The 26854-nt window shown below is 40.2% G+C and overlaps 1 long non-coding RNA gene across 2 annotated transcripts; it reads left to right on the forward strand.

The window, feature by feature from the left end:
- Positions 1-9: 9 nt before the first annotated feature.
- On the forward strand, positions 10-26589 carry LOC130362176 (uncharacterized). Of its 2 annotated transcripts, none has more exons than XR_008891302.1 (3): positions 10-131; positions 13179-13274; positions 26502-26589. It is a non-coding gene; the product is annotated as an uncharacterized LOC130362176 (long non-coding RNA). The 2 variants fall into 2 exon arrangements; XR_008891301.1 differs by having other exon boundaries at positions 13179-13386; positions 26502-26588.
- Positions 26590-26854: the final 265 nt, after the last annotated feature.

The following is a 26854-nucleotide window of genomic DNA, read 5'->3' on the forward strand; positions in this document are numbered from 1 at the left end:
GGTTAACCCATTCACTGCCGCCTCAGACTGCGCTGATTGAGACGATTCCAGCTTCTGTATGGGGCACAGTCTAGCCTAGCTAGATCACATGACACTCCACTGTTACCAGTATACAGAACTCCAGCTGTACTGTAAGTCAGTGTGTGGCAGCGCCATAAGGTGTATCAGTAGTATTATATACAGTGCATACAGGGGGAGATTTATCAAAACCTGTCTACAGGAAGAGTTGCTGAGTTTCCCATAGCAACCAATCATAGTTACATAGTTACATAGTTAGTATGGTTGAAAAAAGACATACGTCCATCAAGTCCAACCAGGGAATTGAAGGGAAGGGTGTAAGGGGATAAGGGAAAGGGATGTAGTTTTATAATTCTGCATAAGCATTAATGTTATTTTGTTCCAGGAATGTATCTAACCCTGCTTTAAAGCTGTTAATTGTTCCTGCTGTGACCAGTTCCTGAGGTAGACCGTTCCATAAGTTCACAGTTCTCATGGTAAAGAAGGCGTGCCGCCCCTTTAGACTAAACCTTTTCTTCTCCAGACGGAGGGAGTGCCCCCTCGTCCTTTGGGGGGGTTTAACCTGGAACAGTTTTTCTCCATATTTTTTGTATGGGCCATTTATATACTTATATACGTTTATCATATCCCCCCTTAAACGTCTCTTCTCAAGACTAAACAATTGTAACTCCTTTAATCGCTCCTCATAGCTAAGATGTTCCATGCCCCATATTAGTTTAGTCGCGAAATCAGATCGCTTCTTTTATTTTTCAGAGGCCTTTTCCAAAATATAAGAAGTGATCTGATTGGTTGCTATGGGCAACTCAGCAACTCTTCCTGTGGACATGTTTTATGAAATCTCCCCCATGGTGCTTAGGGTGCGTTCACACCACGTTATGATTTTACCTTTCAGTGTTTCTGTTACAGTACGTTTAATTTTGCCGTATACAAAAACGTAGTCAGCTACACTATGGAGTACGCTAAAAAAAAACATATAGCTTCCAATCCTTTTTACTTTAGAATGTAAGTCAATGCAGCGTCCAGTATCAGTGTATCCAAGTGTCATATAAAATATATATGTTAAATGGACAACAATAACAGGGTGTGTACACACGACCTACCGCATATACAAATATGAAACCACATACATGCTTTTGGGTCTCCAAATGTTGGAAGTATAGAACCGAATTGTCCTAAAAACATGGTCCCAATTTTTACTTATCAATTGAATGAAATAAAAGAGAAGAAAAACATTTACAGCAAATCTCTAAAGGTTTGCATTACTGGTATATAATTTCATAGAATAGAATTACCTCAAAGTATACCTGTCACTTAAAAAACATTTAACATGTCTTAACAACATGTCACGTGATTGAGGCACGTACTCAGGGCCGGCGTTGGGGGGGGGCAACCTGGGCATTTGCCCAGGGCCCCCATTCCTTAAAAGGGCCCGTGTCAGGATAGGAGTGGACTCCATCCTCAAAGGGGCCCCTGTTACGGCGCACCACGCTAGGCCAGCCTCTGCAGCAAGGGAACGGCTGCGGGCACAGGTTAAACAGCATCAGTTATAGGAGGCAGAGGCTCTCTCCCCTCCTCATTCCCTTCTTACAGCGGAATTTTATGCAGTCTTCCACAGCGAGTGAGCAGGGGAGTGAGGTCCCTCCTCCAGATAAATACAATGTACAGATAGGCGGTGATGACGTTCCCTGAGCTGTGTGCGCCGCTGTCACTACGTCACGACGCAAGCACAGCCTCATGGGACGTCAGAGCAAGTGAAGGCTGGTGGCAATCCAGCCATAGTAACTAGCGGCAGGCAGTTTATCAGGCAGGGACAGGACAAGGTAAGTGGTACTGTGTAAAAAAGTAAAATAATACATACAATACACTAATTCATACTGATACACCTCAATCTATATAACCTAGGTGTTCAACCTGCAGCTTTCCAGATGTGGAAATACTACAACTCCCAGCCTTTCCAAATAGTTGTTTGCTATCTGGGCATGCTGGGAGTTGTAGTTTTGCAATAGCTGGAAGGCTACAGGCTGGACATCTTGGGGGAGATTTACCAAAACCTGTCCAGAGGAAAGGTTTCTGAGTTGCCCATAGCTATCAATCCGATTGCTTCTTTAATTTTTAACAAGGCCTTTGAAAAATGAAAGAAGCGATCTGATTGGTTGCTATGGGCAACTGGGCAACCTTTACTCTGCACAGGTATTGATAAATCTCCCATCTTGGCTATATAATAATGGTATACAGTATTCACCCTCCCGTAACTAGCAGTGGGTTTCCTGTTTTATGAAATCTGCTGCTAGTTAGGCTAACATTGATTTCAATGGGTCCACTAGCAATCTGCTACTATTGCGGACTGTTCGCAGACCCATTGAATTGAATGGCAGCGTAACTTGCAGCAGATTTCTCGCAGCGGGAAACCCCCTGCTAGTTACGAGCATGTGAAAGCACCCTCATACATGTAAGAAAATGTCTACATTACCCCTGATCGTAGTTCCAATTCCACCTATTGATAGCCTATCCTCAGGATGGGCCATCAATATCTGATTGGTGGGGTACTGAAACCGATCAGATGTTTTACAGGGCTGCTACAGCTGGATCATTGCTGGATCAGAAGCAGATGGCATTCCACAATTGCATTGGTTTATTTTTTACTTCATTGTAGATTTTGTGGTAAAATTAGTGATGTCACTACAAAGCACAATTGTTTTCGCATACAACATGCCTCATATGGGTCTCTAGGTATAAATGGAAAATTATGGAAAAGTTATTGCTATTAAAAGGCAAGGAGGAAAAAAAATAAAACACAAAAACTGTGTTGTTAAGGGGTTAATGCCACCACAAAGTGTTTTTAGGCCATAGTGGCATTAAAGGGGTAGTCCAGTGGTGAAAAACATATCCCCTATCCTAAGAATAGGGGATAGGTTTCAGATCGCGGGGGTCCGACCGCTGGGGCCCTCCGCGATCTCCTGTATGGGGCCCTGACAGCCTGCGGGAAGGAGGCGTATTGACCACCACACAAAGCTGCGGCTGACACGCCCCCTAAATACAACTCTATGGCAGAGCCGGAGCGCCGCCTTTGGCAATCTCCGGCTCTGCCATAACGATGTATTGAGGGGGCACGTCGGCCGCTGCTTTGTGCGGTGGTCAATACGCCTCCTTCCCGCAGGCTGTCGGGGCCCTGTACAGGAGATAGCGGGGGGGCCCCAGCGGTCGGACCCCCCGCGATCTGAAACTTTTCCCCTATCCTTAGGATAAGTTTTTCACCACTGGACTACCCCTTTAAGAGACTATGAGGCGGGCTCATACACAGGTGCTAGCTGTTATCTGGCACCCACTATCAGTGGCAGAAATTGGAGGTACTATAACTCCTATTCCACCTTATTAACTCCCTAAATGCCACTGTTAATAGAAACCGCATCATCTAGAAGGTTCTCCTGCACATTGAATGTGATAAACATTTTTAAAAAATGCAGAAATTATATATTTTTTCACCTCATATCCAGAAAACATGGATTAAAGGTGATCAAAAACTTCTGTCTATGCCAAAACAGGGGGAAGGCTGGGAGATGTGAGATATGAGCTGGATAGGTACCCTGGGATAAGAGTTGGATAAGTGCATCTGTTTTTTTTTTAACCTCATATATGAAAGTGTTGTGATGAAGAGGAGGGATATTTAAAGGTCCTGGGTACAGTATGACACTTAAGGTAGGGATAGGGCCAGGGTCGCTGTATGACAAGAATTATTAACATGGAACTACTGAGATGTGAAGTGACACATTAACTTGTTAGTGCAATATTTCGACTTTTGGGGCCCCACTTTTAATTTTGCCACATTAAGTCTAAAACCAGCCTTAGGCATGGTCCATTGACGTACATTAAAGGAGAAGTCTTGTGGTGAAAAAAACTTACCCCCTATCCTCAGTATAAGGGATAAGTTTTAGATTATGGGGAGGTCCAACCGCTGGAGCCCCCGCAATCTCCTGTATGGAGCCCCAGCTCTCTACCAGAGCAGCGCGTCACGACCTCTGCCCGAAGTGGGGGCCGCCATGCAACCTACTTATTATAGCTCTATGGGAGAGCCGAAGCTAGCCAAACAGCTCTGCAATAGAGCTATATGGAGGGGGCGTGGTGGTCCCTGCATTGGGCAAGGGTCGTGACGCACTGCTCTGTGGGGGAGAGTCGGGGCTTCATACAAAAGATTTCTGGAGGGCTCAGAAGTTGGACCCCCCATGATCTAAAACTTATCACCTACCCTGTGGATAGGGGATATACATTTTTTTACCATGCAATATCTCCTTTAAAGGGGCACTCCGGTGAAAAACAATTTTTATTTTTATTTTTTTATCAACTGGTTCCAGAAAGTTATACAGATTTGTAAATTATTTCTATTTAAAAACCAGGAAAATCTTTTCTTATTGGATTTCTTTTTTATCTGACCACAGTGCTCTCTGCTGACACCTCTGTCCATGTCAGGAATTGTCCAGAGCAGGATAGGTTTGCTATGGGGAATTGTTCCTGCTCTGGACAGAGGTGTCAGCAGAGAGCACTATGGTCAGACAGAAAATAAATTCCTGTGGAGCATACAGCAGGTGATGAGTACTGAAAGGATTAAGATTTTTAAATATAAGAAATTTACAAATCTGTATAACTTTCTGGAACCAGTTGATAAAAAAAAATAAAAAAATTTTGTTTTTCACCGGAGTGTTTCAGGATCATGTGACATAGAGCAGGGAGAGAACATGCTGAGCACGGTCTTCTTCCAGCTCTTGATCAGTGAAGATCTGTACACCAAGACTACCAAAGATCAAAACTTTTGACACTAGAACATGGCAAAAGTTTTTTCAAGCATTACTCAGCAGACTTTGTCAGCAGATTGGAGCAGGGACCCGCAGGGAGCAGGTGAAGGGCCCTCCGGAGGGCAAACAAACCAATCGGACCCCCGCAAGTGCCATGATCGATATTGATCATGGCACTTAAGGGGTTTCGCAAGAAAAGTGCTTTGTGGTACCAGAAAGTTAAACAGATTTGTAAATTACTTCTATTAAAAAATCTTAATCCTTCCAGTACTTTTTAGGGAATATATACTACAGAGGAAATGCTTTACTTTTTAGATTTCTCTGATGTCATGACCACAGTGCTCTCTGCTGACCTCTGCTGTCCATTTTAGGAACTGTCCAGAGCAACAGAAATCCCAATAGCAAACATATGCTGCTCTAGACAGTTCCTAAAATAGACAGCAGAGGTCAGCAAAGAGCACTGTGGTCATGACATCAGAGAAATCTAAAAAGTAAAGCATTTCCTCTGTAGTGTATTGCCCCTAAAAAGTACTGGAAGGATTAAGATATTTTAATAGAAGTAATTTACAAATCTGTTTAACTTTCTGGCACCAGTTGATTTAAAAAAAAAAAAAAAAAAGTTTTCCATGGGAGTACCCCTTTAAGGGGGGGGGGGGGGGGTAACTCTTAAAAGTTCCTGTACATCCATGCACAAGTGACAGGTTTGTAAACAGATCTTTAGAAGCAGCTAGGCCTGGATGGGTAGCAGGTCCCCCCTGTTGGTCAAGGAGCACGGGATGATGTCATCAGAGCAGAGGAATGGGGGCTATAACAGTGTAAAAAAAAAAAGTTAATAAATGGGATTTAACCCCTTCCCTAATAAAAGTTTGAATCATCCCTCTTTTCCCATAAAAAAAAACTATGTGAATAAAAATAAATATAAACATATGTGGTATTGCCGTGTGCGTAAATGTCCAAATTATAAAAATATATAATTAATTAAACCGCACGCTCAATGGAGTACAAGTAATAAAGTTGCAAAGTCCAAAATAGCGTATTTTTGGTCACTTTTTATACCATAAGTTTTTTTTTATAAAAGGCGATAAAAAAAAAGACCTATCAAAACAAAAATTGTACCAATAAAAACTTCAGATCACAACGCAAAAAATTAGCCCTCATACATCCGTGTTGTGCGGAAAAATAAAAAAGTTATAGGGGTCAGAAGATGAAATTTTTAAACGTATTCATTTTCCTGCAGTAATGCGCCCGTACATCAGAGTATTCACGCTTGCGCAGTGTGATAGCTGTCAAACTTGCTAGGGATGCAGTTAAGAGACGAGTGCGCGGTAGACGGAATACTATGCAATCCATCACAGCGCATCCCGCTCTCCTGCATGCTTAACACGTACTGCGTACTCAATGATAAACAAAATCATGCGGATGAAAAAGTCTAGATAAACATAACCGTGTTAATGATACAGTTAAGATAATAATAGATAAAATTAACTGGAGATGGAAATCAAGGTATGGTAGCATATGATGGATATTACTCCCACTACTTACATTAGCGAACATCTGGGCGTCTGAGTGAGTGGTCCTAAATGAGAACTCTGGTGGAAACAAGTAGAAAATAAATGTTTTCAAATCAACTGGTGCCTGAAAGTTAAACAGATTTGTAAATGACTTCTATTAAAAAAAATCTTAATCATTCCAGTACTCATTAGCTGCTGTATAAAACAAAGACATTTGTGAATTTATTTTCTGTCTGACAACAGTGCTCTCTGCTGACACCGCTGTCCGTGTCAGGAACTGTCCAAATTAGAATCATATCCCCATAGAAAACCTTTGCTGCTCTAGACAGTTCCTGACACGGACAGAGGTGTCAGTAGAGAGCACTGTTGTCAGACAGAAAAGAACTTCACAAATTTCTCTGTAGTATATCTGTAGTATACAGCAGCTGATAAGTACTAGAAGGGTTAAGATTTTTTAATAGAAGTGATTTACAAATCTGTTTAACTTTCTTGCACCAGTTGATTTGAAAAAAATTTTTCCACCGGAATTCCCCTTTAAAGGAAATCTGTCACCAGTGTCACCTGCACTAACCTATTGGTACTGACAGGTAGTGCAGGTGACACTGATGACAACGGTACTCACCTTGTTCCAGTCCATGGCGGGGATCTCCTGTAATCTTCGCCGGTATCTTTGCTCCAGCATCGGCTTGGGGCACGGGCGGAGCTTAATGATGTAACCGCTGCTGTTCCCAGGACCCGAGCAGAGGGCGGTGACGTCATTAAGCTCCGCCCATGCTCCAAGCTGCTGCCCGGAGCGAAGATACCGGAGAAGATTACAGGAGATCCCTTCCACGGACCAGGACAAGGTGAGTATTGTTGTCATCAGTGTAACTTGCACTATCTGTCAGTACCGACAGGTTAGTACAGGTGACACTGGTGACAGATTTCCTTTAACGGACCGATCTATCACAATTTGGGCATATACTGATATCAAGTTTATGCTCTACCGTGTCTCTAGCCTGCATTGTTTTAATTCTCTTTCCGCTGATTAACCCCTTCCATTTTTCTGTGTATTGAAATAGGGGGGGGGGGGGGGAAACACGTTGAGATTTATTGTATACTAGCTTAATACCCGGCGTTGCCCGGTTTTTCCTTTCTAATATTTGTTGGGGAGGAAAATAAACAAAGGAGGAAGCTTTTGACTTCATATCCCGTCCTCATATATTGTTGTCATATCCCAACCCCATATCCCGTCCTCATATCCCGACCTCCTATCTCGACCTCCTATCCCGTCCTCCTATCCCATCCTCATATCCGGTCCTCCTATCTCGACCTCCTATCCCGACCTCCTATCCCGACCTCCTATCCCGTCCTCCTATCCAGACCTCCTATCCCGACCTCCTATCCCGTCCTCCTATCTCGACCTCCTATCTCGACCTCCTATCCCGACCTCCTATCCCATCCTCCTATCTCGACCTCCTATCACGACCTCCTATCCCGTCCTCCTATCCCGTCCTCCTATCTCGAACTCCTATCCCGTCCTCCTATCCCGTCCTTTTATCACGATCTCCTATCCCGTCCTCCTATCTCGACCTCCTATCCGGTCCTCCTATCTCAACCTCCTATCTCGACCTACTATCACGGCCTCCTATCCCGACCTATCCCGTCCTCCTATCTCGACCTCCTATCACGACCTCCTATCCTGTCCTCCTATCCCGTCCTCCTATCCCGACCTCTTATCTCGACCTCCTATCTCGACCTCCTATCCCGACCTCCTATCCCGACCTCCTATCCCGTCCTCCTATCCCGTCCTCCTATCCCGTCCTCCTATCCCGTCCTCCTATCCCGGTCCTCCTATCCTGTCCTCCTATCGAAATATCTCCAGCCGTTTGGAAGTTATGCAGTAACATATATTTCCCATTGACTTGTATGGGACTTTAAACATAAACCCCGCCCCTGGCAAATGGGGGTGAGTAAGGGTTAAATCATCTATCCTATGTTTGTTGTTGACATATAAGTAACATGTGTGCCAAGTTTCATGTTAATATCTTTAGCCGTTTGGAAGTTTTTATGGAACATACATACACACACACGTTGAGTTTTATATATATATATATATATATATATATATATATATATATATATATATACAGTGGTCCCTCAACATATGATATTAATTGGTTCCAGGAGAACCATCATATGTTGAAACCATCATATGTCGAGTACATATGTCTATGGAAAAATGGTAATTGGTTCTGGGGCCTTGGAACCATTGTATGTTGAATACATATCTCTATGGGAAACTGCTAATTGGTTCTGGGATGACCATTGTATGTGGAGTGTATGGGGAGTGTTTAACAAACCAGGGTGCCTCCAGCTGTTGCACAACTACAACTCCCAGCATGCATGTACAGCCATTGACTGTCTGAGCATGCTGGGAGTTATAGTTTTGCAACAGCTGGAGGCACACTGATAGGGAAACATTGATGTATGGGGTGTATTGTGTGTATATGTATTGTATGTGATGTGTGACATCGCATACAGTACTGTACAGTTCTTTAAATACCTTCAGGGGGGACAGAATGTCCTCCATTACGATCCTGCCGACTACAGCTCTATAGGAAAGGAAGGGGAGGGCAGCCAGCAGCTCATTGGATGCCTGCAGCAAGATGCTGCAGGCTATTGGCTATAGCTGCACTGGGGGGGGGGGCTTACACGGAGCTCACAGTGGAAGCCTGCGTGAGTTAGCAGGACAGCATGTGAGTAACAGGAGGCAGAACAGGGCACACGGGGCACATTAAACAACTATCTGTCAGTTGCTGAAGTTGTCAGCACTGTCAGATAGCTGTTTGTACGATGGCCCCGACACACAGCAGCATCATATGTCGATGCTGCCTTCAACATACGATGGGCTCTGAGAGGCCATCATATGTTGAAATGATCATATGTCGGGGCCATCATAAGTCGGGGGGTTACTGTATATATATATATATATATATATATATATATATATATATATATATAGATGGGGAATTTCCACACAATGACATGGTTATAATATTTGTTAAAGTAAAGAAATTTTGGCAGGCATTATTGTTACTAACACCTAGGGGCTTGGTCCCCTTAGTCACTGAGCTGCGAATCTGGAGGCCTGTGTTTGCCTTTTTTCTTTAGCTATTTTGGAGGACGTTAATTTTATTGATAACCAAATAAATGTTACGTTTTAATTGAGCATATATTACCTACTGGAGTGTCCTAATTATCTGATGGGGGGAGGCTACCTACTCTTTCCCAACCCACTTATCTACCCATTCTGTTGTGTGGGACACTAAGGGTGTTATTTTTACTGTTTGGATTGCCATAGATGCTGGGTCTAAAATGTTTGGCAGGTTCTTTGGAGAGTTGTGGCTGGAAAAAATCGCCATGACGGTCTGGACTGGATAGAGAAGAAAGAGGAAAGTGAACGACGCCCAATTAGAGCCTGTGCAGAGCCTGTGAAGTGCTGGTATTTACCACTATATGGTCACTCGATGGGGGATATTTCCTCCTTGTATACTGGTATTATTGGTAATATTGGTCTCAGTATACAGGATTTGGTCAGTAACAGTATGATGGTAAAATGTATGGTGATAATATTCTTTTTTGTATTCAGGTATTATTAGTAATATTGATTTCGATATAGAGGATATGGTGATTAACAGTATAATGGTACTATGTATGGTGATACTTGGTGATATTCCTCCCTATATACTGGCATTATTTGGTAGCTATAAGATTTATTTAGAGGTACATGTGTTTATCATGAAATTGTCTTACCCATGTTTGTATGTATATATACATTTTTTCTCTCCATTATTTACCCTATTATACTCAACTATGATGGACATTTGGCCTCTCCCCTTTGTTGCTCCGCCTTTACATAGCCACACCCATGAATGAAATGGTCTGCTTAATCTAAAATTCCGGGGCCTATTTTACAAACAGGAAGTGCAGGTGATACTGAGGACAAGCATACTCACGTGTCTGTGATCCGTGCTCCTATTGTCCAGGTATCTCTATCTGTCTCAACTGTTCACCCCGCAGGCTTGGGGCACGGGCAGAGCTTTGTCACCTCACTGCTGCTATTTCCCTAGGCCTGCTCGCAGCAGGGCCCAGCAGAGAAACAGCAGCGGTAACGTCACAAAACCCCGTCCATGCCTCAAGCCTGCGGTGTGAACAGTGGAGACAGATAGAGATACCGGGACAAAGGTTGTCATCATCATTGTCACCTGCACTCCCTGTCTGTAGCAGCAGGTTAGTGCGTTGACACTGATGACAGTTTTCCTTTAAAGGGTTACTCAGATGTTAAAAAAATGTTCTCAAATCAACTGGTGCCAAAAAATGTAACCGATTTGCTGTGCTTATTAGCTGCAGTATTCTCCAGGGGAAATTTATGGTAAATTATATAACAAATTAAACAAATTAATAACTCACATTTACAGTTTTAAGAAAAAGCAAGTAATCCCTTTTAATTATGGTCTTATTGTTATGTAAACTTAAATCTTCCAGTCTTGTCTCCTCAATTCAAAAGCCTTTTGCCAATTAGATCTTGGAAAAATTATAACCACAGAGGCTCACTTCCTTTTTCCTGCAGTGTGGATGTTTACTCATTGCCCTCAATAAAAGACACTAACATTTCTACTTTACATTCACACTGAGTAATGTAAACGGAATCTCCGCTCGTAGAATTCTGCAACCAGAGATTCTATCTGGTGGCTGCCACCGAAACACTTCGGCGGTAGGACCATTGACAGCAATGCAGGGCTCGCAGACTTCGGCACAAAGAATGAACATGTTTTTTTATTGGCGCCGATCAATTCCTCACTGATGTGAAAGGGGTTATCCACCATAAGATGATTTTAGTACGTACCTGGCAGACAGTAATGGACATGCTTATGAAGGATTAGCGCTTGTCTTGGGGCTAAATGGCTATGTCATGAGATTACATTACCATTTTTGTGAACTCTTTTTTTGATTACAAATCCTACAATTCCATTTTCCTCCCTCCCACACATCAGCCACCCCACCCATTGAAACATAAATCAACTGCATCCATTCAAAAGACCTGTGGTTTTCAAACAGGGTGCCTACAGCTGTTGCATTAGTTGCAGTTGATCTCTCTCCCACCAAGCGATCTCTCCACCCATTGAAGCAGACAGGCTCCCTGTCATCAGCTGACTAGTGAGTCAGGTCTCGGCCGCATTGCAAGCTGGGAAAAATCCGAGACAACTGTCATTTTGTATGCTGATAAAAATAAATAGTGGGGTTAAAATCACAGAAGAATTGTGAGAAAACCGTCACACACAGGTACAGACACTATATCATGAACTACACTAACTTTACAGCCCCTGTAGCATAGTCAAATAGAAAAAAAATCCTGGAATACCCCTTTAATGTTCACTGTGGGGAATTCCAAGGGAATTATGCAGCGTGAACATAGCCTTACTTGTTCAGTTAGCTTTTGTTTGTCTATAATTGTGACTTAGAAATCAAATAGAAAACATTTTATTTGTAATCAATACAGAAATCTTGGCAATTCCAAAGGGCCCACCTACTTTGTAGCAACTGTAAGTACACATAGATCCTGCAATGAGGTGATCCTGCAATGAGCTGTTGTATACAGCAACATGTAACAGCATTGGCAAATAACTCGAAGCTAAGTTAAAGGGCTTATCCCCAGATTAAAACGTATTTCCTTTCCTATCCCCTGATCAGTGGGGGTCTGACTGCTGGGACCATGAAAAAGGGGTCACTTGTCTGAGTGAATGGAGCGGCACTTAGGGAACAAGGGAGCCCCATTCTCATTATTAATGGGGTCCCTGCAGTTGGACCCCCACTGATTAGATACTTATCCCCAATCCTGTGGCTAGGGATAGGTTTTTATCTTGGGATAAACCCTGTAAGTGTTTTAACTACATACACCATCAACTATTTAAGTCATTTAGCTTATGCCAAATTGAATCTTTTTTTATAGGTTGTTGCATATATCTAAAACTAGGATAAAAAGGAGACTCATAAGGCTTTCAAGTATATGCATTTATTATAGACTCTAGGGGGGACATGTATCATTATTTGTGTATGGTAGAAGCATTTTACCCCTTTTCCCAAATTCTAAATTATGTGCAGAAGCGCTAAATTTATCAATCAAGTGCAATGAGCTTCATAAATTGCGGGTAAATATAGTAATCTCCTCAATCCACTCTTTGGAAAATAGAATTGATGATTTAGAGCATCTTGCTACGTTAAGTCCAAGATGGCTTATATTTGCACAAAAAAAAAACAGCTCTTGCGGCAACATTTTTGGTGTAAAGGAAAAGTACACAGTTAATAAATCCATGTGTACTATAGATGTCACTCCAAGGTACCCTGATTCGGCCACATCTGGAGGACATGCTCTACCAAAACGTGCGCAAAAAAATGCGGGAAAAAAAAGGGCTTGCGCAAAATTGTGCACAAAAAAATACACACAAAACAGGGGTAAAATCTTTGATACATGTCCCCCTAGGAGTCTACGGCATCCAGGAAAAAATGCAAAAACTGCCCCAACACTGCAGAAAAGCGTGACGACAAGTTTGATGACTTAAAGCTCGGATTTTGATTTAGAATTTAACATTACCTCTTTCTCTCACTAGAGGGCAGCATACTCTTTTCAATTGACATGTGAGTAGAATTATCAATGTAGAGCCAGGCCCTATAAAGCGGCATCACATACACATGCCGCTCACCTGTTCCTTCCATGCATATTGTCTAATGGAATGTCTCTTTGTCTTCTTAGCTCATTTTACTGCACCCTTCACAAAGCTTCAGTCAATCTCTCTGTGACCTGACTTCATTGTATTAACAGGTGGATGTGATGTGTAAAACAGAAAATACCTCTGGAATACAAGAAACCAAGCACATAATAATATATTCTCAACCACAGACAACTAAAATCATGTCAGTGAGTGCATTTACTTGTTGTTAAATCCTTTCATTGTATATTGTGCAGAACAAATGAATTACATACTCTTCTTTGGGCCAGAAATAAAAAAACAAAAAGAAGATTTTGAAAGGTAAATACCATATCCGTGCTGTTTCCGTTTCAGTTTTAAGTCATATACGATTATATACATGAAGTCTCTCTTCATGTTTTAAAAACCAAAAAAGCATTTGTTTACTTATATTCTAATTAAGAAAACAGTAGACACCAGAATCTTTTTTCTAGTTAGTTTAACTTTAATCATTTTAGAATAAAATGTAAATATAATATAATATTTAGATTATAATTTAAATGTTTATATTATAATTTTTATATCAAATAATTATAATATAATTATATTTAAGATATTTATTAACAAGGAAATTGTTTAGTGCATTTGTACAAATAAATATAAATGTAATACATGTACTATATTTTGATAAAGTATATGTCGAATAGCTGACATATATACATATTCCCTTTATTATGGACTTTGCTTATTTCAGTCTGCAATCACTCCGGGACAGATATCAACTACATGGAGCTATTATTGAGTTATTATTATACATGTCAGTGTTTGATTAGGAGTTTCTATACATGAGTGTATATATAGGCTGACTCTCGATATATGTAACATTTTATCAAATAAATCAGTATGCTGAATATTCTGTACTTTCAAACGCCTGGACTGATACCATGTCCCTGGTCTATGTGTTATTTTCACAGTAAAATATATTAATTAAAAGACATACATGATTAAAAAGTAATGAGTTGAATAAAAAATTATCTCGACTCATTTTCTGATTATGTTAATTGTTAAAAACCCTTCAATCACGCAGTTGCAGTCAATGGGTTTTAATGTGAAATTAGTGGGCTCTTGATAGCTTACAGACCAGAATAATTCTCCTTGCTGTAGCCATCAATCCTAATAACAAGTGTCGTAGAGAGGCCAAATTGGATGTGATTCTACTGAGAACTCGTTCAGTACAAATACTCGTAGCGTATCTAGATTTATATGGAATGACGAGAGCCCTTCAGCGGACCTCTAGCCCGTTCCCCTCGTCACTGTTTAGTACCTTACACATTTTATTTGTATTTATTTAATAAAATATAAAATATATCGTCAAGCTCTTTATGCTCCACACATCCCTCATTATGCCCCCTATGTGGAAACCTAACCACAAAGGCAAATAAGAGGTGGCTTTCATTTATTGTTTAAAGGCTTCTTTTCTTGGCCCATAAAATGGCTTGCAGGTGCAAGAGACGAAATGAAATCCCATTGTGAAATGAGCTGGATTGTCTTTCTTTTTTTTTTTTTTTTGACTTGCTATGGTGTAAACGAAAGTAGGTGCAACCTCTGTAATCCTCTTTTGACACTCACCCACAATGCAAGTGAACTGATTTCCTAGTAAGAGGTGGTGTCACTTGACTAAACTCCTTCACTGAGACATCTTGCTTTCATTCTCTCTGGTCTCTGACTAATCTGAAAGGAAATATTTAATGGCAGGAATGTTATGCAAACATTTTAGTCACAAGTATATATAATCCCTATCATTTCTAAATATGACATTAGTAGGGATTTGTGTTGGCGATTAAGGTTTCCTTGGGAACTTTAAGGTTATGTTCACATGTGGATGATTTGTTGCAAAAAAACATTGAGACTTTTCTATGAATCTGAATGAGGTTTGTAAAAATCCAGGCACATGCTTCTGACAGTCCATTCAGATGTATGCAAAATATAATTTTTTTAAAGTTTCTGCAACAAATCTGCTATTTTTAAACATACCCTAAATGTTACCTGTTTGCTATGCTATTTAAGCTAATAAGAAGTTACATTTCTCCATTATATTTTAATAGAGTAGCAAACATCATCTTACATTAATTTCTTCTTTTTTTATTCAGTTTTTTTTTTTTTATTAGTCTCTTAATTCGATAATATATAGAACAATCTGGTCAACAATAAAGTAAAGCTAGCTGTTATTATCTTTTAGATATCCATACTATTACCTATTTATTAAACCCAACATGATTTCACTGACTCCAGTATTAGAGAACACGGATAAAAATAAATGATCTCACTTAATGTTTGTTAGAACTGATAATAAAAAAAGAAAATACAGATGTGTTATTGTACAAACACAACAAAAAAAAAACTTGTTCAGAGACACATAAACCTGCAGGTAGCCTATGAACAAATACTAAGATATATGGAAACAGATTAGGTTTAGTTGTTTTAGTGCACATTATTGAGTAGTAAATCAGACCCACAGGAGTAAGATTTAGTAGATCGAGCATATTGTGGCAGACAAGTGGTTAAGGAGGCATTCAGGTAAGCCTCTCGTCTGTATGGGAGAATAAAACATTGCATCTCCTATTTGCATGCACCAGCGGCTGAAGATCATCTCAATAAATAACAGTGACAGGCATTTAGTAGGGTTGTCGCCAGCATTTAAAAGCCAATAGAGTTTATAATTCTACTCTATCATTTCTTATTGATTAGAGTAATCAAGATAAAAAGCTAGCTGGGCTGAGAGAAGCTCGGCATATGATTATACATAAGAGTCAGTTAATTCTGGAGCAGGAGGATTGGTGGCTGCCCTCGAGAGTTCATTTGCATGAAATGTTGAGCCTTGTAACAAGAGGACAAAAATCACTAATTAGGACGCAAAGTGTCTCCCTCCATCTCTTCTAGCCGCTTCAAGAACAAGATCAAGTAATAGCAATAAAAAAACTCCCACATGTAAATCGGGTGCAGGGCACTGCATTGGTAATATGCTGCCTGCCTGGCACTCAGCTATATGCTACCATGACCAAGATCAGTGACTACTATGACCAAGATCAGTGACTATTACTCAATAACCTATTACGATTCCCTTGTATCATTGTCTTTTATATGTTATAATATTAATCCAAGACAAATTCTAATGAACCTTTGAATAATTCATTGGTTAAACCAAAACAAAAAAAGATAGGTTTCCAAACTTTCATTGAGCGTTGACCAATGTGGAAATTTGTTGTCGATGAAACTTTCCCATGAATTACACTGAATGTGCTGGGGTTACTTTCTCAGTAGATGGTCAAGTATGGACAAAATTGTTTCTGTCATTACAATGCTCACATGCACTGATCAAACAATATTCCATTATTTACTATTTTGAATGAAAACTTTTAAAACAAAGGGAAATAAAGTTTAAAAATATATATTTAAGGCGAATTTGCTCACTTTTTTTCTAATATGATTTATACTTGGCATCAGTGTTAAATATCATGTTTGAGTTGTGAAGTCAAGTAGTTCACATTATGAAAGTTTCCCATAATAGATGATATAGTGGTCAGTGAAGGAAATGCTAATTTGGATGTATGGATCCAGTCGCTTTGTTTCAATGTACGAATGTAGAATTCTGCATATGTTGTTTCATGGTGTTTGCTTAAGGAAACAAGGAGCTCTGCTAAAATTCTAAAATAAAAAATGTACTCAGATAATATTCTCAATTTAGTCAAAATGTTAGGATCCTAGGGCACCTAGGTATAACATTGTGGTGTATATGTCATAATTCCATACTAAAACTTACATTTGTATCTAGGTCTAGGTAAAAAAAAAAAAAGCAGACATTGTAAGTATTATGTTAGGAAATAGAATCAATAGTCATAGGTGGTCTTGTGCCTGACATATGTTCTCATGTAATGTAACACAGCCGATACAAAAAAATGATATCTATTAAACATTCTTTATATGTATGGGTAAGTTGTAGCAGAGGTATAGGCCACTCATGATATGTATTCTACTATATCAAGCAATAAAAGACAACACACTTCTAAAGAACAAGTGGATAAAAAAAACTTTACTTTCACCCCCCCCCCCCAATATGGCTGTATGCAAGTTATTCTGTTTATAGAATAAATAAAAAATGCCATTAAATACTGATTTCATATAGTTACCTGCTGTGCACTTTACCTGTACTGTTTCAGAATTAGATTTTGTGTTGTGTATTCTGCAACAAACATTCTTATCACAAGATTTTTAATGCAAGTTGTTACATTATGCTGCTTTATTTATCCAAAACTAAAACCCACTGAGCTCCTAATAATGATATCCAGGGGATATTCTGTTAAATAAGGTCTTACAGCAATTTAGTGTTTCTGGGGTTTCTTAGAAATATAAATCACGTTAGTAAAATATTTAATAATAACAATAATGCTTAAGTGTGATACATTCTATTGGCCTATGCTAATGTTATGAGATATCAAAGTAGTAACACTGTAATGCACTGGCAAATTATGGGCTGACTAAATTGTAATATAGTGCCATGCAATGAAATAAAGTCCAACTACATTTTTTCCATTACCTCACTATAGCATTCCATTACAGCATTCCTTTTGGCCATAGATTTACGAACACTGAACATGACGTCTAGAATACAGATAAACTGTGGCTATATATATGTTCTCAAGTCTTCAATCCTTCAGTTCCAGCTTCCTGTACCATTATCCAATAGCCTTAGGTTTACCCACTCCTTGAGTTCAGTACATGTTACTGGACATTTACTTGGTCTCTAGTCAGCAGCTTACTTTATGGCAAGTTCTAATATAAATAATTCCATTTTATTTCAGTTTTTCTACTTTACGTTGATTCTCTTGGGCTAAGTAAGAACAATATTATACTTAACAAAAATTTGTAGTGGCACTATCCATGAGGATTGTACAAGTAGCCGCAGTCTCCAAGAGGAAAAAACTAAAATGGCAGAAGTGTCACAATAATGTTTGAACACAGTAGAATATCATTTCTATAGGTAGTGTTTCCCCAGTGGTTCTTCCATCTTGGCCAATGCCATTAAAACAAACTAAAGAAGCAATTATAAAATGACAGAAAACGTTATGATATTAATAATAGTAGAAACATAATGAATATTCAAATATTGTATCCAAATCTAAATAGTTTTATCATATTCTTCAATCAAGTGAATGTTTCCACTTCGTAACTAACTTTCCTCTATATATTTGCTGTTTTTAAAGCAAGTGGCAAGAGAGAAATGTAAAAAAATAAAATAAAAAATTAACCAGCTGTTACAAAAGAGTTGCGGAGGAATATAGATGTACGATGCAGATTAGATAACATGTATGAAGGGTGAAGAGGTTAAGTAGAATTCCCCTCTGTGATGTGCAGAGTATAGCAGTGTTCTGCTTCAACCTCACATCTTGCAACCCCCTACCTTTTTAACTATGCCAAGATGAGGGTAAGCTGCCCTTGCCCTTTATACGGGTCACAAAGCACCAACTTATGGGAAGCCACAGAGGGAACCAACAGTGGTTTATGACCACTGGATGTATCACCCTTTTATTCCCATACTGGAATAGGTAAATAAAAAATGCAACACAATATCTAACAAGCAGAATACACCGCTAGCAAATGTTCCTAAGTAATGAGACAGATGAAAGCCGAGATGGGCAGCAATAGTGTTTATACTAGCACATCCAAGGAGTCATTGTGTAATAAGCCTAACTGCACAATAAATAAGACTTGAATGATCTATTCACATTTTGAAGTCTTTTATATTATATGCATTTGACCTAGCAGAATCCCTTTCAGTCTTTTCTTTGAAAATATCAATGACAAAACCAAGTAAGGTTTTATATAAAATGCTATACAAACGGCAGGCCCAGAGGAGGCAGCTCGGGTTTCTTACTTTAATAAAGGTGTCATTTCTATGCACCCATCTGTTTATTTTATTCCATGTGCTTGATATAATTTTCCCTCTTTACAATACTTTATCTATATGGCCTGTTAAGGGATGGTTTGTGTTTTTAGCTTTCTCTTTTAGAATTAAATAAAATAAAAACATATTTTGCTATGAATGAAGTTGTTTCGGTTCCTTAAACTAATCAGTCCAAAGAACACTTGACATGCCCATTGTCTGCTGGGAATCCTTCCTCACATTGCGCTGCCTTGGCTCACAAGTGCAGGGATCAGAGCCTTATTTTGGATAATTGTAGGTGTCAGCGTGTAAATGCTTGCAGACTCTTAAAAAGTCTTGCTGTTTCTTCTTTTTATATCCTGCAGCTATTAAATCGGCTGATCCTTGCACATATAAACAGGAAGGTTTTCTGGGAAATCCTTGCTCTTAGATAATGTGCATGTGTAAAATTAAGTAATGTAATGGGGCGGAATAAGAAGTTTATTTTCAGGACCTGAGCTCACGGCCAGCAGAGCGATGCATTGAACCTTCTATAACATGAAATATTTTATCTGTATAACCCCTTTCATACGATAATAGTATGTGATTGCAAAACATAAATGTGATAGTATTGCTTGTACTGTTCAGAGTTCTAAGTCTTTTACTAGGGTTTTAGACCTATGGTAAACTATGAACAAGATGTTTATAATACATACACAAACATATATATATATATATATATATATATATATATATATATTGATAATAATACATGCATCAGTAAATAAATGTAATGTATGGAACACATGACATCACAATTATATCAACTACTGTAAATTAGTCTTTATTGTATACTTTTTTATACTTCATGTAGACCCATACACAGGACCAAGGAAACAAATTCTCAACCTGTTTCTGCCATTACAGCTCTCTTTCTTTCGCCATATATATATGGATTATTATTTTTTCCCTATTATTTGTGTTAAGCTGAGAATGCCACATGAAAGGTATACAGATATATATGTATATAAAATACACTTCACAGCAGGCCCAATTCTTTAGCTCAGCAGTGTTCCTCTAATTCCTTGGCACATCTTTTTAAAGCTCAGTGAGTGATCTCTTTCTCCCCATCATCACTCCATACAGAATAAAGTCAGTCTGTATTTAATGGTTATGGCAAGGGAGGATTTGGTAAATGAAGAGGCCTTTTGCTCTATGATATTGCTCCTTACATCGTGTGAGTCTACCAACCCAGCACGACCTCGGATTCCTCTCTGGGAGTCTGACTCGAATCATCAACTAGCTGATTTTCTCAGTACATCGCTGGGAAATGTAGTGAGTGATAATAGAGACTTCTCTTTCATTTTTTACGCTTGACTTGGTTATTGTTGCCTTTCTTTTCCCGTGGTTCCTCCAAAGGATTAGCTCTGACTTCCCCACTATTTGCGGTCAAAGTGGCCCAAGCTCTGGGTGACAATTGATGGGGATCAAGGGATTGCCCATTCTGTGCCTAGAAGGACTGATTTGTGCCAGAGAAACCCATGAAGCCCAAGTAAAGAATAAAAAGCATCTGGGGCCAAATGTATTCACTGTGGAGGATTCTCCCAAATTGCTTCTAAGTTTTCCTTTAATGAAAAATAACCCTTGCAGCAAGTAATGCTTTTTAGGAGGATTATAGTGTACAATTAATGTCTTCCTGGGTCTACAGGCATCATTTTTACAGCATGAGATTATCAATATTGCATACGTGTCTGGTATGAAAAATACATTATTACATTTTCAGTAGTTGGTACTAAAAAAGAAAAAAGAAAGATACAGTAAAAACATTGCACGTTTACTCCAGTTAGTTCACTGCGTTAATGTACATTAACTACACTACACATATACATTAAAGGGAAACCAATATAGGGACATGCAACAATGTATATGAAATATTGAAAATGGAATATTTAATAATGTCCAGATGCATACCAGGCCAGGCCATTTTGTGCAATAGAAAATACCAATGGGCTGTGGTTGGTACAGCAACTTAGCACCATTGAGTTTCTGCCCACCTGTGTCTGGTGTCCAACGTTCCCACCTTCGCTGCCCTCCTGTAACATATATCTCCCCCATTACCCTTAGGTATGATTACCAGCATCTTAAAAAGCCAGCAGTGCCACATTATCTGTGTTAGTTTCCAATACCCTTCTGCCCTTGTTTTAAGGGTCCCTTCCTCACTGCTTTGGGCCTGAGCATTAAGGTTCTTTTTGTTCCTGATCTTTGCAAAGGTGTTTGTCTGTTTGCTATCTATTAGTATTGACATGATTAGCTTACTTTCCATGGCTTTCTGTCTATTGCCCACTCATATGTTCTGTTTTAATTTATACTAAAATAACTTCACCAAACTCAATCTATGCCAGTCCACCTATGATTTCTATCTTCTGTCTTGGTACCAGAAATTGGTGTCTTCTATCAAACCACATGTCAGTGTTTGTTATTGGGGTAGCTACCTGGGGATTCACTACAGAAAGTCCCTTTGCAGAGGTTAACATGAAGAACTCACAATCTCTTAGACTCTGCTCCCTGGTTTAGCCCAAAGTCAAATCCATAGCAACCCATGGTTCCTCTTCTTTGATAAGCCTTTTGACAGTTTGGTGAGGCCATGGACCCTGCTTGCTGACATTCCTCAAGGAGCAAATTAGCCATAAAGACCACCTCAATTGGATGCATTAACACCTTCTTTAGCCTCTGAATGGACCTAAAAAGGTCTACCGAGTTATATAAAAGAAGAATTGGTTGGTTGTAATTTGTCTGCACATCTGGATGACCTTACCTCGCCAGACTGCCAAACTGACAATAGATTGTATGACAGATCAAGTTTTACAGGTACCTGGGCCAGCACCCACTTAACAAAGACCTTTACAAACTCATTTGCCTGTTCCCCATGAAGACCCAATGCAGGTTGAAAGACTTAAGCTTTCTGATACAGAAAATGAACACAGACATATTAATAACCTCTGCATATATAGGGGAGGCTTCTTGAGAGACTGTCTAGTGGAGATGAGAAGCTCCAGTACCTAAAGAATGTAGGGGAGGCTACCCTAAACAAGTTGACTTCAGAAGATCATCATACCTGTCATTCTGACATCTTCTGGATCTGTTGGTAACTTCATTCATCAAGCCCTGATCTTACGTCATTAGGTCCCTATAAAGCAGCTGGAGAAACTGCCTTCTATTATTTCTGTCCTGCCAGAAATAATTTACTAAGCCACAGTTTCTTTAAGCCCACAGCAAAGGGATCTCTCCACCAGGATATCTACTTCTATTCTGTGTCTTATGGAAATCCATTAGCTCTTTTCTTCTGGGCCTATGTTTAAAAGCACATATTCTCCATTGCCTGAATGTCTAGCTGTGGACACTATACATCCACCATCGTAAAATTTTCGCAGATCACAGTTTTTGATCACAGTCTGTCAGAGCCATATGCTGGCTCTGCTGGTGTTTTAGTAAACAGCGGGTTGAGATTCTTCTTCCCTACAGATCTTATGATTGAGCAGTATCTGGTGCAACCCCTCCTTCTGGCAGGGTCTACTCCTTGTCTTTTACTGAAACCCAAGCCAAGCCCAAGCATAGCAAAGAGAATCTGGAAAGGGGTTTTATACACAAGTCTGCATCCCTTGTTTCGTGGAAAAACAGTGTAACTTAAAAAAATATACAGGGTGGGCCATTTATAGGAATAAACCTTAATAAAATGGGAATGGTTGGTGATATTAACTTCCTGTTTGTGGCACATTAGTATATGTGAGGGGGGAAACTTTTCAAGATGGGTGGTGACCATGGTGGCCATTTTTAAGTCGGCCATTTTGAATCCAACTTTTGTTTTTTCAATAGGAAGAGGGTCATGCCATTGGGAATTTCACAAGAAAAACAATGATGTGCTTGGTTTTAACGTAACTTCATTCTTTCATGAGTTATTTACAAGTTTCTGACCACTTATAAAATGTGTTCAATGTGCTGCCCATTGTGTTGGATTGTCAATGCAACCCTCTTCTCCCACTCTTCACACACTGAGAGCAACACCGCAGGAGAAACGCTAGCACAGGCTTCCAGTATCCGTAGTTTCAGGTGCTGCACATTTCGTATCTTCACAGCATTGACAATTGTCTTCAGATGACGCCAAAGATAAAAGTCTAAGGGGGTCAGATCGGGAGACCTTGGGGGCCATTCAACTGGCCCACGATGACCAACCCACTTTCCAGGAAACTGTTCATCTAGGAATGCTCGGACCTGACACCCATAATGTGGGGGTGCACCATCTTGCTGGAAAAACTCAGGGAACATGCCAGCTTCAGTGCATAAAAAGGGAAACAAATCAAGTGGATTGGTCATCGTGGACCAGTTGATTGGCCCCCAAGGTCTCCCGATCTGACCCCCTTAGACTTTTATCTTTGGGGTCATCTGAAGGCAATTGTCTGTGCTGTGAAGATACGAGATGTGCAGCACCTGAAAATACGGATACTGGGAGCCTATGCTAGCATTTCTCCTGTGGTGTTGCTATCAGTGTGTGAAGAGTGGGAGAAGAGGGTTGCATTGACAATCCAACACAATGGGCAGCACATTGAACACATTTTATAAGTGGTCAGAAACTTGTAAAAAACTCATGAAAGAATAAAGTTACGTTAAAACCAAGCACATCATTGTTTTTCTTGTGAAATTCCCAATAAGTTTGATGTGTCACATGACCCTCTTCCTACTGAAAAAACTAAAGTTGGATTCAAAATGGCCGACTTCAAAATGGCCACCATGGTCACCACCCATCTTGAAAAGTTTGCCCCCTCACATATACTAATGTGCCACAAACAGGAAGTTAATATCACCAACCATTCCCATTTTATTAAGGTGTATCCATATAAATGGCCCACCCTGTGTGTATGTATATATATATATATATATATATGTATATATATATATATATATATATATATATATATATATATATATATAAATGGTTTGCTGCTGATTTCTGAAGTTTTTGACAGAATACAGGTGTAAAAATATTCACAAAGCTGAACCTTTGGGGATGTATGATTTAATTCACATCCACAGTGGTGACAAATGGTAAATGGCTTTTGCTACGTGTGACAGACACTTGTTATGCCCTTCAGGCTGAGTAATGCCCATGCCATCTTCTAGGAGTTTGTGAATTATATTTTGATGGATAGTTTGTGGTGTATGTGGATGACATCCTGATTCCTTTTAAACAGGCATATGAAATAAAAAGTTGTTGGATCTTTGATAATAATTCTCCTGCGTTCTCTACTGCAGCATCCCCGTCCCTCAGTTGCACGGAGCAAAAATCACTCCGTGGCTGATGACGGGCGATACAGGGACGAGTGTGCAGAGCCGTGACGTCACGATACTCTGTCCCCTGTATCGCCCGTCATCAGCCACGGAGCTAAGCTATGCCCAGTGGGGGGATGCAAGATGTCTGTTGAGAAGGATGTGAAGGAGGAGGAAGGTAGGCGTCAGGTGTTAGAAGTTGAACTGGATCGGTGCAACCGTGTGACTACTATTTTCCGGCCTCTTTGCAGTGGAGCCTAGTTCTGCAGGATGCTGACCCAGTGGGCCATAAAAGACATGTATTGTCCCTGGCCATAGCTACTACTTCAAGAATCTACCATGACATGCACTGTGCTGCGCACCAACAACTGCATGGAGTGGCCCATCCTCTCTGCCACCTGAGCAGTATGAGCCATTAGTTGCCTAAAGGCCACAAAGTTAACATTATATTACGGGAGCACCTGCACCACCAACATCTTGGCCAGGTGGGAATTAAGGCGCACTAGAACATGGTGACTGCACGAATACTGTTGTCTGTATGTTACAGATTCCCCAATAGATAACTGAGGGGACGAGGAGGAGGAATAGACAGAGAATGCACTGCCTGTGAACAAAGTCTGGCTGCTAGACACCTGAGAAAGATCTGAAGGAGCTAGGTGCAAGATTTTATCCACATTGTGGTGCTTCTCTACTGTCCCACGCAGCCTTGTGATGCTGCTCCATGAGCCAACGTAGAGACGGGGAATTTATCATTAGTGGTGGAAGCTTTTTCTTTTCTATCATGTGCGTTTTTTTTTTTTTTGTGTAGACGCATTTTTTTGTGCAAAGATGTTTTTTTTATGCAAAAATACACCATTAAAAAGGACACGTAGGAAAGTGTTTTACCAAGACAGCCAGGGGATGCAGGAGCCATCCCTCAACACTGCTAAACTACAACTACTCCCATCATGGGACAGAGTCTGTCCCATAATGGGAGTAGTTGTAGTACCGCAGCGCTGAGGGACGGCACTTGCACATCCCCCGGCTGCGGGACTATTTTGGGACAGTTAGGACTACTACTCCCATCATGGATACACAAGGAAAGAAGAAGAATCAAACAAATATAGTCACTAAAGCAGCAAAAATAATGGTATATATAACAAGTGTGACGTACCGACGAAGGTGAAGTACCGAAACGTACGTTGGAATGGTTCTATCCCAGCTCCTGCCATTCAGCCATATACCCCAAGCACTGTTCTATTGGTCTGTATCCTATGTGTTGTGTTTACATAATCGTGTTTACATGCATGTATCACTTTCTTCTAGCTAAGCACTTTAGCCTCACTTGAGGTACTATGACATGACTGCTATATCATTTTTTGGAGTGCAATAAACAGGCTGTAGCTACTATCCTATATTTTACTATTTATGTTTACATGCTGCATTCTTGTATGTTTGCCTTGGGATGCGACTTGTTTATGCATATTACCATTAACTGCTAATGTGCAGGGCTGGTGATCCCACCTTTTTTGATGCTGCATTCCTCTCGCTATTATATGTTTTTACTATATGCATTGTCTTTTTTATGTAATTAATGTCATTGGTGTCAATGGGACACAACATTTGTTCATAAAGTGACTCTGCTTTTCTTTGTTCTCTTTGGTGTTGTTTCTCCCATCGTGGACAGACTCTGACTATGATAGGAGTTCTAATGCAGGGGCTGAGGGGAAGATCGCACCAAGTCAGTCACCAGAGACCCGCTGCGATCTGCATATATTAAGTTAACATTCCAGCTGGGAATACTATATATGCTGTCACAATTCATGATCCCAGCCGCCGAGAGACGGGCGCTCTGATTGGTGAAAAGCTATTAACCAATCAGAGCTCGGGTTTCCTGGCGGCGGGGATTAGGAAATGTGACAGCTGTATACAGGAGCCAGCGGGGAGCTCAGTGGAGATGCATGTGCCGCCAGCTTGTACAGTTAATAAATGCGGATCGCAGCTGGTCTCTGGAGAAGGACCTGCTGCAATCTGCCCTGCAGCCCCTGGTCTATAACTCCCATCATGGACAGAGTCTGTCCATGATGGGAGTAGTAGTCCTAATTCTCCCAAAAGAATCCCGCAGCCGGGGTATGTGCAAGTACCGTCCCTCAGCGTTGCGGTACTACAACTACTCCCATCATGGGACAGACAGATGTACTAATCCATTTTTCACGTTTTTCTTTTCTCATTTCAGATACGTGATTGCGGAGGACTATGTCAGATTTGGTGGAGTGCGACAATGACCAGCATTTTTTTAATTTCAATAAAATGGTTAACGAGGGCTGTGGGGTAGTGTTTTTTTTAAACCAGCAGGCCCGAAGCATCAATTATGGCACTCCTGGGCCTAGGCCGTAACAGGCCGTCATTATTTAGTCTGGGCAGGGCCAGTAACAATGGTCCTCGCTCACCCTGGTGATGTCAGGCTGTTGCTGCTTTGTTGGTATCTGGCTGATACTGAAAATAGGGGGAACCCTATGTTTTTCTTTTTTTTTTTTTTATAAATAAAAGACGTGTGTGGTTCCCCCTATTTTCAGTATCAGCCAGATA

The sequence above is a fragment of the Hyla sarda genome, chromosome 3 (genome assembly GCF_029499605.1).
Source record: "Hyla sarda isolate aHylSar1 chromosome 3, aHylSar1.hap1, whole genome shotgun sequence".
In the NCBI taxonomy this organism is placed as follows: domain Eukaryota; kingdom Metazoa; phylum Chordata; class Amphibia; order Anura; family Hylidae; genus Hyla; species Hyla sarda.